The sequence below is a fragment of the Solea solea genome, chromosome 5 (genome assembly GCF_958295425.1).
Source record: "Solea solea chromosome 5, fSolSol10.1, whole genome shotgun sequence".
NCBI classification, from domain to species: Eukaryota; Metazoa; Chordata; class Actinopteri; order Pleuronectiformes; family Soleidae; genus Solea; species Solea solea.
The window spans coordinates 29,770,551-29,786,471 of NC_081138.1; the positions used below are offsets into that span (position 1 = coordinate 29,770,551).

Sequence of the window (15,921 nt, forward strand, 5' to 3'; positions counted from 1 at the left end):
CATTCAAGAAACCTTGTAAACTTCATCTTCTTGTGATAATACTGTGATTATATTCTGGTAAATTAATGTCTACAATGTATATTCTATTTCACCTTTTTATTGTCTTATTGTTAATATATGTGGAAATGCATGTTTATTATTTATTACTGTTATCGTGATGTCGTCGCTGCTGCGACAATGACAGTAAGTTTCCGGACTGTGGGACTAATAAAGGATCATCTTATCTTTTATCTTAATTGAGATCTTTATCGGCACAGAAAGACTTGTTTTTGATGTGATGTAAATGCAATCATTGATTCAAAAGAATAGTTTTGTATCTATTTAATGTTAATGTTACCAAAAGTGACAGTAACCGGTTGACTTTGTAATGATCAAGCAAATAATCCTTTAATCGAACACTCATGTGATCTACGTCGACTACGTTCAAACCTGGAAATGATGTTTGTCCAGAAAACCAATATAATTCCATTTTTAATGATGTCTTTGTTATCTGAAGCCTGAAAATATCCCCATTTAAAACTGGTTTTAATTATTACACAAACACTCTGACAACCAAAATAGTTATTTTAATAATTCATTTAGTAAACAAAGATAGAGGAAATCACTGTAAACGCGCGGCGTGCAGTTTTAAATATGTTGCAGCAACAGCTGACACATGTTCCTCCACCGCCTCACTGTTGCTGTGTGAAGGTGCAGCCGAGCCCTCTTGTGTGTTTCCCTGCACAGGTGTGTGACAGACGGCTCTGTTACAACAAACTGTAAACTCTGCATGATTTCCAGGAGCCGAGCGTGAGCGGAGTCGACGGCACCGCCACCGCGGCCGCGGAGGAAGAAGAAACGTGCTAAGCTCCTGAAACTCTGTCAGGCATTTCCTTCTAACAAGGAGGATTAACTCCCTCTAATTCAGCCGGATAACATTCTGTTACTTCTCTTTTAATACACAACAGTCACACTTGGTTTTGTTTACAGTGGACTAATTGCTGCCTCGGAGCAAAAGAGCGCCATCAAGCGTAACTTCTGCTGCGCTTCGATTAAAGCTCAGACACAGTCGCCAAAAAACTTGTTCCCACACAACTAAACTGCATCGTTATTCACGTCGTTCTGAAGCTGAATGTGTTCTTGTTTTCATGTGGAAAGACATGTGTTTAATCCACTGGCAACACTTTTGGCAGAAATGAGGAAATGAGGGCTACTTTGATAACTGCTCCGTATACTGGAACAAAGAAATCATAAAAACCTGATCATTTTAGTTTTGTGGACAAAACATCATTATTTCAATGATGCAAAAACTGATTTTAGCCTCAAAACAAAAGGCTCACCTCCTAAAATCTACACCAGCTTTAATCTATGATTTCCTAAGAACATGTTAACCAAGCTTTGTTGCCGTGAAAACTCACTTACTCTTCTGCACCAAAGTCCATAGAGAAAATCAGTGATTTAACATCACATCAGCTGATTCACGAGTGCCTTGATTAATAATTAATAAATACAAATTATTTAGTGACTTTGGTGTTATTGTGAAGTGATTTGTTCGGGTTCAACTCAATGATACAAACTTGGAGAATGAGTCGGCAGCAGAGATTTTCTCCATGGACTTTGGTGCAGGCGAGTGACTGTAGCAAACACACTATAAATAATCTGAATTATCCATTTTAAAAAGCAACTACAAAGGGTAAAATAAAGGGATAATAGCTGTGAGGTACTGACATTGGTGTTACATGAGGAATGAATGGAAAGTCAATGAGAAAATGAGCTCATATCATGAAACATATTCACGATGAGTTAAAGACCGCATAACTAGTTTTACAATAGATATTTTTCCCCGTTCAGATTAAAATAGATGATAAATCATGGCGGGCCACACGGTTGGTGTAGTGGTTCACACTCTGGCATTTGCAGCAAGAAGAGCAGGGTTCGAAACCCCGTTGAGACAAGGGTTTGCATGTTCTCCGGGTTACAGTCCAAAAACATGCAGATTTGGGGATTAGGCAAACTGGACGCTCTAAACTGACCGCAGGTGTGAGAGTGGATGGACGTGTGACTGACAGCTGGTATGTCTGTGAACGTCCAGCTTTAAGGTTTGACACTGGTGCTGAATGATGTCAGGTCTAAGAGGCACAGATACCGGAGTTCTATTTTACATCTCACATAAAGGAGACGCAGTGAGACAATCACTGTTTACAGGACACACAGGTGACAGCGCACCAGCGAGTCCGTCTCCCACTGATGACGACGACATGATCATGTTTCTCTCAGGATGCAGCAGTGAAGTGGAACACGAGACAAATTAGGCCGAGAGCAGAAGCAGGTATAACAGCAACCCTCCTGGATTCACTCCAAAATGCTGTGTGTTGTCTCTCTCGGTGGATAATGAGCTGCCACTAACAAGCAAAAGAAAAATATCATCACAAAGCAAGAGCCTGGAACTCAGGGAGGCTCACTGATGTTGCCGTTTGTCCCCGACTGTGGGGCTTTCAGAGGAGGAGCGGCGGCGTAATGATGTCTAATGATAGAAACTAGTTAAGACGTCCAGATGTAGGTCACTGAGTGCAGACATACATCCATCTCTGATTCCTGTGTTTATTTTAAGGCCTTTTCACTCTATATGTTACTCTAGCCCTCTGCAGCTGGCCTGACTGCCTGCCTTTGTTCACGGTAACCCGCCCCCATCTTTTACCCCACTCACCCCCATCTTCCTCCTCCTCCTCCTCCTCCTCCTCCTCCTCCTCCTACACGCTGCCTGTACTTTTATTTTTCCTGGCAGCGCTCGCCTCCTGCAGATCTGTCAGTCTGTCAGAGAAAAAAGCAACAATACTGTGGGAGAAACGCGGGGAAGACACCTCCACATACAAATCACAACCAGATGCTTTTCCTCTGCTTCCAAATTTCATCTCTTTCCCCCTCGTTTTCCTCTTGTTTTTTGTTCTCGTCCTCTGCTCTTCTCACCTTTTTTCCTAGAAAAGTATAAACAGCATGCAGCTCACAGTCATGAGCAGCCCCCCACCCCCCCCCCCACACACACACACACACAAAAACAAAGCCCTTATGAAAGTATGATTGAGCCTCTTTCACAAGAAAATTAGCACGGAAAGCCGGTATTTTTTAAATTTAAAAGGCAATTATCACCATTAGCTTTGCCAATGATGGTCTGACCCGCGGTGTTGTTTGACCCCCGTGTGAAAGGTGACGTCATGAATGTGCCAGGACAAAAAATAAGATCAAAATCAGGGCTTTTAAAATATTATTAGGGATGTGACGAGGTGTCACGAGCTCCATTGGTCACAAGCAGGTCACATCTTACTACAGAGGTGTTTCCTTCCATGCATGATGATGTTACTGGAGGTCAGAGGTCAGATTTAGTGACCTTTATTACAGATTCCTGGACCTGCAGTGGGCCGTTTTCCTTTGCTAAATGTTGGAGATTAACACACGTTTTTTGGGATTTTCAAGTCTTTTTTAACTGATCTACAGTCGGGCATTGTTTGCTTTGATTCCCGTGTCGGACGTCGCGCTCATGACCCTTCCAGTGACGACACTCTCCGACCAGTCAGTGGCCGGCAGTCTATAAAACCTGTGGTATATTTCGTAGTGTGCGTCGCATTGCACGGACCCTGGTCACATTCCACAGAAGAAGAGAACAATGCTTCATCTGCCTCCGACACGTCTGGCTCGAGCAGCTCACAGTGACGACTTCATCTGTTGTCGAAATGGTTTTTCTACCATGTGATCGGGGCTCAATACTCCACCCGCCCATGGAGCGGACGTTGAGTTTGCACATCCAACGCGCTCTTTGTGCACAGTTCCAAAATCTGGACTTGCACGGAGTACGTGGAAGTAAACCAGGGCCTTTAGTATCGTCTCGGCTCGCTTGAAACGTACTAAAAAAAAAGCACCAGGTATTATCACTGAAAAATCAAAACAACCTGCCGAGTCAAGCTGTGCTGGAACAGTGTAGTGGAAAAGTGACGTACGACAACGTGAAAATCTAACTCTTTTAGTCGATTCAAACTGACTTTCTAGGGTTTTCTCTCTCTCTCTCTCTCTCTCTCTCTCTCCTACTCCCCACTCCTCTTTTTTTCCCCCCCCTAACAACTTAATGTTTGCCAAGGGAAGTAAAGCGAAGAGGAAAAGTATTCCTTGGCTCCGTACAGTGGGGTGGCATGTCTCCCCCAGCTTCAGCCAAATCATATCCAGATGGTGAATAAGAAGGAGTCACAGATGAAGCTGGAGGTCGATGCCATGTAAACGGACGTTTCCTGTTTGTGTGAGTCCGTTACAGACACTTGTGTTTCCTTTATTATGGAAAGTGGCGGCCGCGTGTCCTCGAGTGACGGCGGCAGAGCGGTGATGTAGCGTCACCTGTGGATCAGTGGAAGGACGCCTGGAAGCATTTGTCTTTGACCAATCAGAACACACGATCACGAGTGTAACGTTCATCTTATCATCAAATCGATATTTGCCCCCACGTATCAACGATCGCACGAGGAAGGACGGAGATATATCAGCAAATCCGCTACTCGATTTATTTAGTGGGGTGAAGGGTCTTTTATATAAGTTGTTTTCAGCGCTCTTAGTCTCTACAAAATAAATACTGTCAACAATAAAAGTTGGATAGAAGGCACCAGCATAGAAGTCAAGGAGGGAGCAGATTATTCCGCCTTCTCTTATAGTAGATTAGTCATATCGGGAGATGTCGGCGTGTTTGTCGATATCCGATAAACAAAACATGTTAAACTCCGTGTGATACAACGACGTCAGATGAAGTGGGAATGAATCACATGTCTGTGAGACGCTCCTCATGTTTAGTCAGGCTGCTCCTCGGTCCGCTCTGGTCCTCATTAAGTCACTTTTATTGCTGTTCACTTGAACCATGGGCTGTTTTTTATGGAGCGGCATCAAAGCAATTTAACATTAAAGATGTTTCTTTTAAAAAAAAAAGAAAAGCCATTCTATAAACTGCAGATTCTATTTTTCAACACTGCAGTTAATGACCACCGGCTACTGTACGCAGCACTTTATGAGCACAGAAACAGACCAGCACTGCGGAAAACAGGTACATTAATAAGTGTATACAACTTTGCCTTGACCACAGTCTGAATGCAGCGTGTTTACGTATGATTTACAGTCGCTGTTGTGTTTTAATTCCAGCACAATAACAGAGCTTCACTCTGATGGTTTGATTTATGCTCCATCAGGTCGACACTGTGACGTCGATTTACGATCAAGATTGTGACATCCCTGAATATAAACACCAGTTTAACCTTGAACTTTAACCAGAACAACTAAATGCCTAACCCTTAATCTAAACATAAGTCTAACCCGAACAGCCCCTTGAATCTGTAACAGAACGCAAGGACCAAATTATTCCCACTTCCTGTGATTTCTCTGTGTTCTGGTCCTCACAAAGATGTATGTACAAACACAAACACGCCCCTAACCCTTAACCATAACAACTAAGTGCCTAACACTAACCATTACCCTAAATTTAACCTAATCCTAATTCTAACCCTAAAACCAGGTCTTGAATCCCTGAAAAAGCCATTTTTAGGGCTGTCAGAACGCAAGGACCAGCCAAAAATGTCCTCACAAAGACACACACACACACACACACACACAGAATAAACAGTGGTGGTTCCAGGCTTTGTGGACGGTGCCAGCAGAGAGTTCATAAAATTACACTTTTATAATTTACTACACTTCCGCCAGTCACTCACAATTGCCTCCCGAAGCTGTTGCCATAGTAACTGTCAACTTTGGAAGTCAGCTTGTTCGACACTAATTAGACAATAGAAGTCCAAGTCGTTTATTTCAAAGCACACATTCATGCATCTGGGTGCAGGAACACGTGTGTGTGTGTGTGTGTGTGTGTGTGTGAGTGAGCAGAGGTTTAGGGCCCGTGAAGAGACGAAGATATGAAGATTTCAGATATGTAGAGCAGATGCTCTCAACCCTTTAACACATAACCCTCAAAATGTCCGTCTAGACCTTTTTTTGCTGACTAGAATGTCCTGCGAGTACAGTTATTTACAACGTAGTGCATGTTAAAGTACCGTTAGAACTAGGGCTGCAACAACTCATCGATTATTATAAAATAGTTGGTAACTCATTTAATAATCGGTTCGTTGGGTCTATGTTATTTCACATACAGTTGCTACTCCTTAATGTGGGGCAGGAAGCGTCATTAAGCTGGATGCCAACTGCAATAAAAGAAGAAGAAGAAGAAGAAGAAGAATCAATGCCACTGTGTAGTTCTGACTCCATACTGTGTGTGTGTGTGTGTGTGTGTGTTATGTTCCCCGTGCATCTGTTCAATCAGATTTTTGAGTAATTGCTTGTGCTGAAAAATTTATTTATTTATATTTTAATGTTGTTTACACTTAAACACACCACTCAGATGTAATTTGATGTATTTTCTCTTGCCGTCACTTTTTGCTTTCAGCTCCCTCAGGACAGTGTGACAGCGGCTCATACTCGCCACACACCGCTGCTGCTGCTCACACACACACACACACACACACGCGGTGACACACACACGGTGACACACACACACGCGGTGACACACACACACTCAGCAGAGAATGAAAAGAGATTCTCTCTTTCTGAGGAAGAGACAAACCGCTGGGGGGAATGCAAACATTTTTTTCAGGAAACTCATTCAGTGCTTATGTGCTGCTGCTGCTGCTGCTGCTGCTGCTCTGCCGGCGATTAATTATATCACCTTTAAAACAACTTTCTGTGAGACTAATTACTGTTCTGGTGAAAGTCCAGGAAACAGAAGCACTTTAAAATCATTCTTCCTAAACGACTGAAAACAAACACAAATCCATTCTCTCCTTGGAACAAAATAACACAACGATGTCCTTGTTATTCATGATCACAATATACAGTAGGTCAGTTTTCATCCATGTTTGAGGTAAAATGTTCATATATAATAAATATTCATTCGTTCATTAGTTACTTGATAACACAACGCAGAATTTGACGCACGTAATTATCCTAAATTTAACGTTAAAAAGCCAAAGAGGGTTATACTCTGGCCTAGAAGGGTTATACTCTGGCCTAGAAGGGTTATACTCTGGCCAAGAAGGGTATAGTCTGACCTAGAGGGTTATACTCTGGCCTAGAAGGGTTATACTCTGGCCTAGAAGGGTTATACTCTGGCCAAGAAGGGTATAGTCTGACCTAGAGGGTTATACTCTGGCCTAGAAGGGTTATACTCTGGCCTAGAAGGGTTATACTCTGGCCAAGAAGGGTATAGTCTGACCTAGAGGGTTATACTCTGGCCTAGAGGGTTATACTCTGGCCTAGAAGGGTGTAGTCTTACCTAGAAGGGTATAGTCTGGCCTAAAGGGTTATACTCTGGCCTAGAATGGTATACTCTGGCCAAGAAGGGTATAGTCTGACCTAGAGGGTTATACTCTGGCCTAGAGGGTTATACTCTGGCCTAGAAGGGTATACTCTGGCCTAGAAGGGTATAGTCTGACCTAGAAGGGTATAGTCTGACCTAGAGGGGTATAGTCTGGTCTAGAGGGGTATAGTCTGGCCTAAGGGGTTATACTCTGGCCTAGAAGGGTATAGTCTGACCTAGAGGGGTATAGTCTGGCATAGAGGGGTATAGTCTGGCATAGAGGGGTATAGTCTGGACTAGGCCAGCGTATACCCTCAGGTATAGCTTGGCCTAGGACAGTTTATTCCCCGGGTATACTCTGGCCTGGGCTGAATTATACCGGCTAACATAAACCCAGGACTGGACACATTCAGGGTCACATGTCGAGGCACATCAGGGCCATCCTCCCTCTCTCTCTCTCTCTCTTATGGCCCTCGTTGCCCTGGTCAATCAGTGTCCAGCCAAGCACAAAAACTGTGGTGATTCAGAGGATTTGGGTTTGGCGGGGGGGAGGGGTTAAGGTTAGAGTGTCAACAAAAGGTGGCAGAACCTCTGGCCCTGGTCCACTGTGATCTGACCCAGCAGCCTTGCCTCTTAAAGGATGCATTGTGAAAGCAGTGGAGGGCAGAGACCATCAATTTGAGGCTCAAGAAAAGCATTGTGGTGCCCGAGGATGTGAGACGTCTGGCATTCTTCATGCGTGCAGAACATCACACACTGCAGTAGTATGGGAAACGCTGCGTAAAAGGAGAAAACCTCTCACGGTCTGATTCCTGTATGTTATATATAATTGCTGCCTTTCAAATGAAATGTCCAGTGTGTAACATTTATAAGGAAATTAAATATGCTACCCTTAAAGCCCAACTATGCAGGATTTTCACCTTCATTTTGTCATTTGGGGCTTGTCTCCACTCCCCCTACTGTCCGTTAGCGGAAAAACAGCCTCGCATGATCAGGGCCGCTGACCCAGAGTCCTCAGAATAAGGAGGTCTCACAAAGTCTCAGGTCTCATGAGGCAGTGTTGTAATGTAACTTAAATACAGCGAGCTGCTTAATGTTGCTGTGTTGGAATTTCGTCTTTTGAACTGCTTTAAGCTACGTTTAAATTATCAAACAACACTTTTCACAAAGCAAGCAACACTTTATGAATTGAGCCAAGAAAAATCAACCGCACAATCAAAATTCACAAATTGCAAATAAAATACAGATTTAATTGTTCAAAAATACTGTATTTTATTTGAAAATAAACTTTTTGTTTGCAATGATTGGAATTTTGTTCCAATCAGACCTTCAGACCCTCACCTGTTCTTTGCACATGGTTTTTTGTTTGTGATTCTGACCGGGGTGGAGCTTAGGAAGCTGCCTGCTGATTGGCTACTGAGTTTTGGAGCAACAGCTCAATGGACCAGAAGTCGTCACGGGCTAGGAGTCGCTGTCCGTCTGGAACTCCGACAAAATACTTGTAAGTATCCATATAAATGTTAGACACATTTTGTCGGATGTCTACGGGGAGAACTTGGGGAACGAGTTCCAGACGCACAGCGACTCTTTCTGACTTGATTTGTGTGTTTTGATTTTGTGGTTGCTCGATTCATAAAGTGTTGCTTGCTTCGTGAAAAGTGTTGTTTGAAAATATTGACATAAATCTAATTCCATATGTTATTAGGTCAAAGCAAAACATAAGAACGTTTTTATTGAAGCCACTATTTTAGTTTAACGCGTTTCCCTGATCATCGATCGCACACTGTGGTCATTTTTAGCCTCAACATAATACATTTCTCACATAGAGAACCTTTTAAATCTGTCATGACTTCATAGATTCAACACTCGAAACATCCCCGTGTCATCAAGGCTGCAGATGAATGAATCATGTGACTGGCGCTCTGCCACCAGAATCCTGAAAGACTGTCTGTCAGTCACCCAACAGCATCAACCCTCCGCCATCTGTTCACACGGGTCGGCTTTTTAAGCAGCGCTGCTGGCACCGCGTTCATATCCATGTCTCCAGTAACGAGCACACGGCTAAATGAGGCACTGTGATAAAATGTGTTTGTTAAAATCTATTTTCACTGATGGAACGTGGGAGGAATCATCCAGAAACCACACCATCACCAAAATGTGATTCTTCTTCTTCTTCTTCTTCTCCTTCTTTGGCCAAAGCAAAAAAACACATGTATCTATTTTATGTTGTATCTACAAAGATGTAACAGTAAAAGAGATGAATTAAGTGACACCACCTTGTTTTGACACTTAGCGTACAGAATGTTCTTATAAAGCACTTTATTTTTAGAGAACATTTGACAGGAGACGGTTGGAGGGGAGTTAAAAAAAAGAAATTCAATTCTATCCACACAAAATCAACTTTTTCTCTATGATCTTATTCTTTTTGTTGTAAAAAAACAAACAAAAAAAACAGTGAAAATAATGCAGCGTTTATGGCGTGTTGAGTTTACGAGATGCATTCAAAGACCCTGTTAAATTTCAATGTTGATCAAAACCAAAAAAAATTAAAAAAATAAAAAAATCAAAGCCACAAACTGTCCCTTTCTAACTATTTTCACATGTTCTGCATACAGGTGTTGTAAAAACATCAGCCTCCTTCTATTTGAGCAATTATTAAAGAAACGCCATTATTGGTGACATTTACTGGATAACGTTAATTTTAGCTTCCACTGGCAAACGTGAAAATGAAATTTAACATTTAAGACTCTCAGAAAGACAAAAACATCATCTTTCTTTTTACCTCTGCCCTCTTTTCTCGCCTTGGCTAACCCAAGTACGAGCCTGTCATCAGTTGTGCGAGGAATTTGTACTTAATTTAACATCAGCAGTAGTATTTCAAAGATTTAATAGAAAGGTATTCTTCTTTTATGATCTTCTAAATGAGATGTCAGCCTTGCTTCTTTCCAGTTCCCGCTTCTTTTGGTTAAGGTCACACTGATAATAGGGACGAGGATTCAGACAAATGATGGTGATTTCCACAGCAAAGGTCCCTTTGAGAGGAACCTTGGACTGTATGGACTCATCAATATAAATCCATTTTAAGTTATTTTCTGTCAGGAAGCTCGTATTCATAAATTTGAAGCCTCTGTTGTGAATCGGCACAGTTGTGTTTTTTCCCCTTCTCCTTTTTGTATATAAACATTCAGGAAAAGAGTCAACTGAGCATTGAGTTCCTTTACAACTGTCTGTGCCCTGAGTTTACATTCAAAATAAGGTGATGCGACGTTAAAAAGAAGAATACATTGTATTGTAAGAAGTACCAGGACTGCGTACCGGACAGTACCGTCACATGTAAGAAGCTCATTATATAATCATGATTAGCTGCAGCACTACATTAGCTAAAGGGATAAAATCCCCAAAATATAATTAATATTTAATATTTATATCTCAGGCTGAAGTAGTTTTAAAAGATTGACTTGTTTAAAGCGGAAAAAATATTAACATGTCATGTTTTTACAGCTCTTTTTGGGAAAGTGACATTTTTTGCGGCTAGGAACAAATTAGTAAGTTTAAGGCTAATTTAAGGAACTGAGGCGACAGTTCTACATTTAAAAAAAAAATGTTTATCCTCTGGCAGATATGAGCTACATTCATTCAACACAGCCAAAATGGCTCCACAATAACAAAATGGAATGTCCCTCACAACTCTTAAGGGTTGAATATACGACAAGAAACAAATCGATATGTTACCGTCTGTTTCTCTGCTGGACTCTGGTTTCACGGCCAGTGGCAGCACTTTGTTGCCTCGGTGCTTTTTCTGTGAGATCCAGCAGTTTACCTGGTGGATGATGAAGCTGAGGCGAGGTCACTGCAGACGGTCACACTCCAGCAGACTGAGCGATAAATGCCAGGAAGTCTGATCTTCACCCTAAACTCTGCACTTGCCTCATTTCATTTCATTTCATTTCATCTCATCTCACCTCTTTCAAACCATTGGCGGGTTATTCGGTGTAAAAGGTTACATTATTCCAGCTGATGTAAACAAAACTGCACAGCTCAAATAGAATGTTTCACTCTATTCTTGACTGTATGTGAGATGGAGAGGAAGTGTGAGCTCTGGAATTTAAAATTATACAAAAACGTCATGTTCAAAGACACGGAGTCATAGTTTGAAAAAAATCGTGATTTAAATTTTGACCTAAATACTCGCGTGTCGTTTTTTGTACAACTTTAATTTTACTTAAGTGTGTTTTTTTTGGAAGTACTGTACTTATGCTAGGTTTTAAATCACATGAGTTAAAAAAAAAAAAAAATGTTGGCCTGAATTAAATAAATAAATAAAAACCACTCACTGGAAACTTTTGCAGGGAATGATTACTTTGTTATTTGTATTTCTAGCAACTTTTACTCCATTACATTTCCTCTAACTAACGTTGTTATTTGTTACTACCAAATACAGTCAGAGGAAGAGGAGTTGGTATTATGGTCTGTATTTATATGGAGCTTTTCTAGTCTTGATGAGCTGCTTTTACACTACAGTTTTCACCCATTCACACACTGCAACATAGGATGAAGTGTCTCGCTTAAGGACACTTATCGACTAGCAGAGCCAGGAATTTAACCCACAACCTTCCAGTTGAAAGACATGACTTGTGATACTTAAGTACAGTAAGTACAGAAGTTGCCAACAGAATGACAAACTAAAAAAAAATAAAGGAAAAAAATTTAAAAAAATAACCACCTTGGTGGAGTGCAGATGACATCATTGCTCTTCACACATTTTGCTGCTACTTAAGTGTATTGCTTCATTACAGCAGCGCACTGGGAGAAAGAGGTTGAGCTGCTGCTTATCATCGTCAAAGGGATCAAGAATTCCTTCCACTCCTGTGTCTCCCACACACACACTCTACCTCCACACGTTCCTCAGCTTCTCCTCTTCACGATCCTCCTCCACCATCCCACTCTGGTCTCATCCACCTTCCCTTTCATCCTCACTCCTTGGGATTTGAGTTTGATGTGATCAAAGTGGTGTTGTTATTTTAGCGCGATGACATCAGCAGCAGCAGCGTAGACACGTCCAAGAAGGCTGCAGAAGGCAGAAGATAAAAGCTAAAGTTCTGCTGGTGCAAATCGGCAACAGATGTGGGCTACTGCTACTACTTCTGAAATAGACATTTTTCACTGGTGATCTTGTTTCTCATATTCAGTCACCAGCAGTTTCGGAAGCATGTGTGCTTTGAAAAACTCTCCCCACTCCCAACACCACTCACACTTTCAAATTCAAGCCACAGGTTTTCTGTGTGTTTGAATCAGTGTTGAGTTCCTGTGGAACAACCGTCCTGAACACCTGAGGCCTGAAAACAGGATCGTTTACTGCTGCTTTTTCTTAAATTCCCAGACAATCATCTCGTCAGTTTAACTCTTGTCTTTTAAATGCACTTTATTGGTAAATAACACTTTTGATTTCTTGTGACTTTAATGTGTAAAATTTTTCGATGCAGCGCCACCTCAGGCGAGGAGGGGAATACGTTATTCAAAAGGTTTGGTTCGTTTCACAGAAGTGAGAGTAAACCGGCTGAATGAGAACAAATCAACTCAAACTGAGACCATTAACTTTCCCTTCCGGCCTATGAAGGTGTGTGTTCTGCAGCATCTTCCCATGATCCACACACCAATTCCCCGTCCCCCATTCTCCCTGCCTTCCCTCTCCCTCCCTCTCTCTCCCTCCCTCACCCTCATAGCTCCAGCGCCATCTGCCTGGTAGAGGGAGCAGCTTGCCTGCTTCACTGCCTCCATTTCCCCAGAGGCCGAGGATAGTACCGGGCCAAACAAACACAAACCATCTACCAGCAAACACACTGCTGCTCCACTGGGAAACTCACACCCAAATATTCTAATTCTACTTACTGCAACTGTGCAAAAACAGTTGCAGTTGCTCCTCTAGGTCACAGCAAGTTTCCACAAACCAACGATGACCAGGATAAACCAATAATAACAGTATTGATATAATATAAAAAGGTCCAGTGTGAAATATTTATACTGCAGGTGTGTTTGTATCAGCTTATTAGCATCAAAATGAAAATGAAATTTACCGCGGTCCTTGAATGCTACTCCTTTTAGCTCAACACACGATGAACCCTCCGTTACTTTTACTGGACCTCATGGAGTTCACAGTATCAGAATATTCCACAAATAACACCATGGAATATTCAAACTAGGGCTGCACAATTCTGGAAAAAATGTGAGTCACAATTTTTGTTTTTTTGCTTAGAATTGTGATCACGATTCTCTGGCACGATTTTTTTCATAAAATCATAGTGTTTATTGCACTCATGAACAAAAGATTAGAAACATTCAAGTAAAGAGCGTGAACATGGCCCTGCATAATGGTCTTATTGTTACTGTTATTACTGTATTATTGTAGTAGCTTAAGTGACATACGGCGTGTTTCCACTCCTTTGGTGAATCGAGATCGTGATTTCTTTTTTTTTAAACGATTTATCGCGCAGCCCTAATACAAAGAATTTGGTTTCTGTAGATATTGTTTCTACAAGGAGCCCAAATGAAGGCGCGAGGAGGCTGCATTGAGTTTTCAATAAACTTTCCATTAATTGTTCAGCCCTCGACCAAACGATTACTTTAATGACGTAAATAATTGTCAGTCGCAGCCCAAGCCTGGACATTTATTTTTGCCCTCCCAAGTCAAACTGTGCTGTTTGGTATGATCCGTCCTTGGCTGTCCGTTGAGCTCTAACACCCATCTGCCTGACTTTACACCCCTCCCTCCCTCCCTCCCTCCTTCCCTCCCTCTCTGCGCGTTCTCTCACTCTGGAAGCTTGGAGTCCTGCCAGTTTGGTCTTTCTCTGAGCTCTGCTTTGCCGGACTCCACGTCATCAAATATTGAACGCAGATAGATAAGATAAGACAAGAATATGATTCCAGTGAAATCTAATTATTTAGACAGACTTACCACAGGCCCCTCAGTTCAATATTCCAAGTGGTTTCAGTTTGTTTTTGTTTAATCGCGTAATCGTCCGGGTTCCACAGAAACATTTTGCTCATGCCCACCCACAAGCTCCAACAGTTTCACCTAAATTAGACACAGAGGTGCACTTTAATTGGTGTACAGACGGCGTACAGTATATTAAGCATTTAGTAAGAGCCTGTCCATGTTGCAGCAGGGCAGCCCTACACTGAAATAGCTTTATGATGAGGGTAGGGCTTTTATAATTAGTGCTCGGAGATGCAAATTATGGCCTATGGTGATTTGATCTGACCTATTTTGGAAGAAGTAGGGCAGCAAACTGTCTTTTACAGGGAAAGGTGCCCTGCAGCAGCAGCAGCATGTCTATCTATCCGTCTGTCTGTCTGTCTGTCTGTCAGCAAGTGTCAAGTGGACACACATGCAAACATGCAGTGTTTTTATAACGCTTTCTCTGGGCTTGTGAAAAGTTTTGAAAAGGGTCAAAATATGGATTTGGTGACATATCTTTGTCCCTGATTTGTTCTTTGCGCCGTGGTTTTTTGTTTGTGGGCGGGCCTTAGGAAGCTGCCTGTTGATTGGCTTCTGAGTTTTGGAGCCACAGCTCAATGTACCGGAAGTCCCCACGGGCTTGGAGTCGCTGTCCGTCTGGAGCTCGTTCCACGTCAACATCCGACAAAGTAATTGTAAGCATCTAAAGTCGGGATGCACCGATTTCCGGTTATTCATGTTTTTTTCATGATTAAAACAAGATTTCTGATTGTTTAAGCTTCTTAAATGTGAGTATTTTCTTCATTTCTTTGCTCTGGATAACAAAGAAATCATTAAAAGTCAATCATTTTGGTCTGTGGACAAAACAAGACATTTGAGAACATCATCATCTCCAGGTTTGACGGACACCGATCAACATTTAAGGTTTTCTGATATTTTATGGACAAAACGATTAATCGAGAAAATAATCCACAGATTAATCGATTATGAAAACAATCGTTAGTTGCAGCTCTAGATTAAATCGATATTTTATTTGCTTGGACCAGCTCAGTGCTGTGATGTTGGAGACATTATCTTCTTCGAGAGAGAGAGAGAGAGAGAGACGACCACAAAGAGTCCTAATCTCCCCTGGACCTCATGTGCACCACTAACCTCAGCAGAACTGCTCATTAAGATTCCGCGCACTGACGGGGCTTATCTCGCTCGACGCTCCTCAAATTCAATTCACAGAAAGAAGGTTTGCGGCGAGTTCTCCTCGGGCAGAGTGAAAATGCCAGCGGTGTACAAGCTTTTGATTCCACTCACACTGACAACTGTTTTGTGTTGAGGACGCCATTTGTTGTCTCCCATTTCTCTGAGTAAGACGTCTGAACAGTGTAATGACTGTGATTGTGTAAGGCCCTCTATCGAGGCAAATGTTTGAGAGGTGGGAGACATCATTTGCCGGGGTTTTTTTTCCCTTTGTTGCCAGACTGGAGAAGAGGCTCATTATGCAGCAGGGAAATGTAGCCTCCATCTCGGCTGCCGACTCCCACGCATTCAGTCACTCTGGAAATACACACACACACACACACATATATATTTCTAAAAGCATCTGCACACGGTGTAGGCGGAGAGC

The 15,921-nt window shown here is 42.1% G+C and overlaps 1 protein-coding gene across 1 annotated transcript in view; it reads right to left on the bottom strand.

The window, feature by feature from the left end:
* The window catches only part of LOC131459116 (transmembrane channel-like protein 3), a 62,785-nt gene that overhangs the window by 35,793 nt on the left and 11,071 nt on the right, over window positions 1-15,921 (bottom strand). Inside the window, exon 2 of the mRNA XM_058628570.1 lies at window positions 12,241-12,416. The gene's annotated coding sequence lies outside the window, so the exon portion shown is untranslated. The remainder of the gene's footprint in view (window positions 1-12,240; window positions 12,417-15,921) is intronic.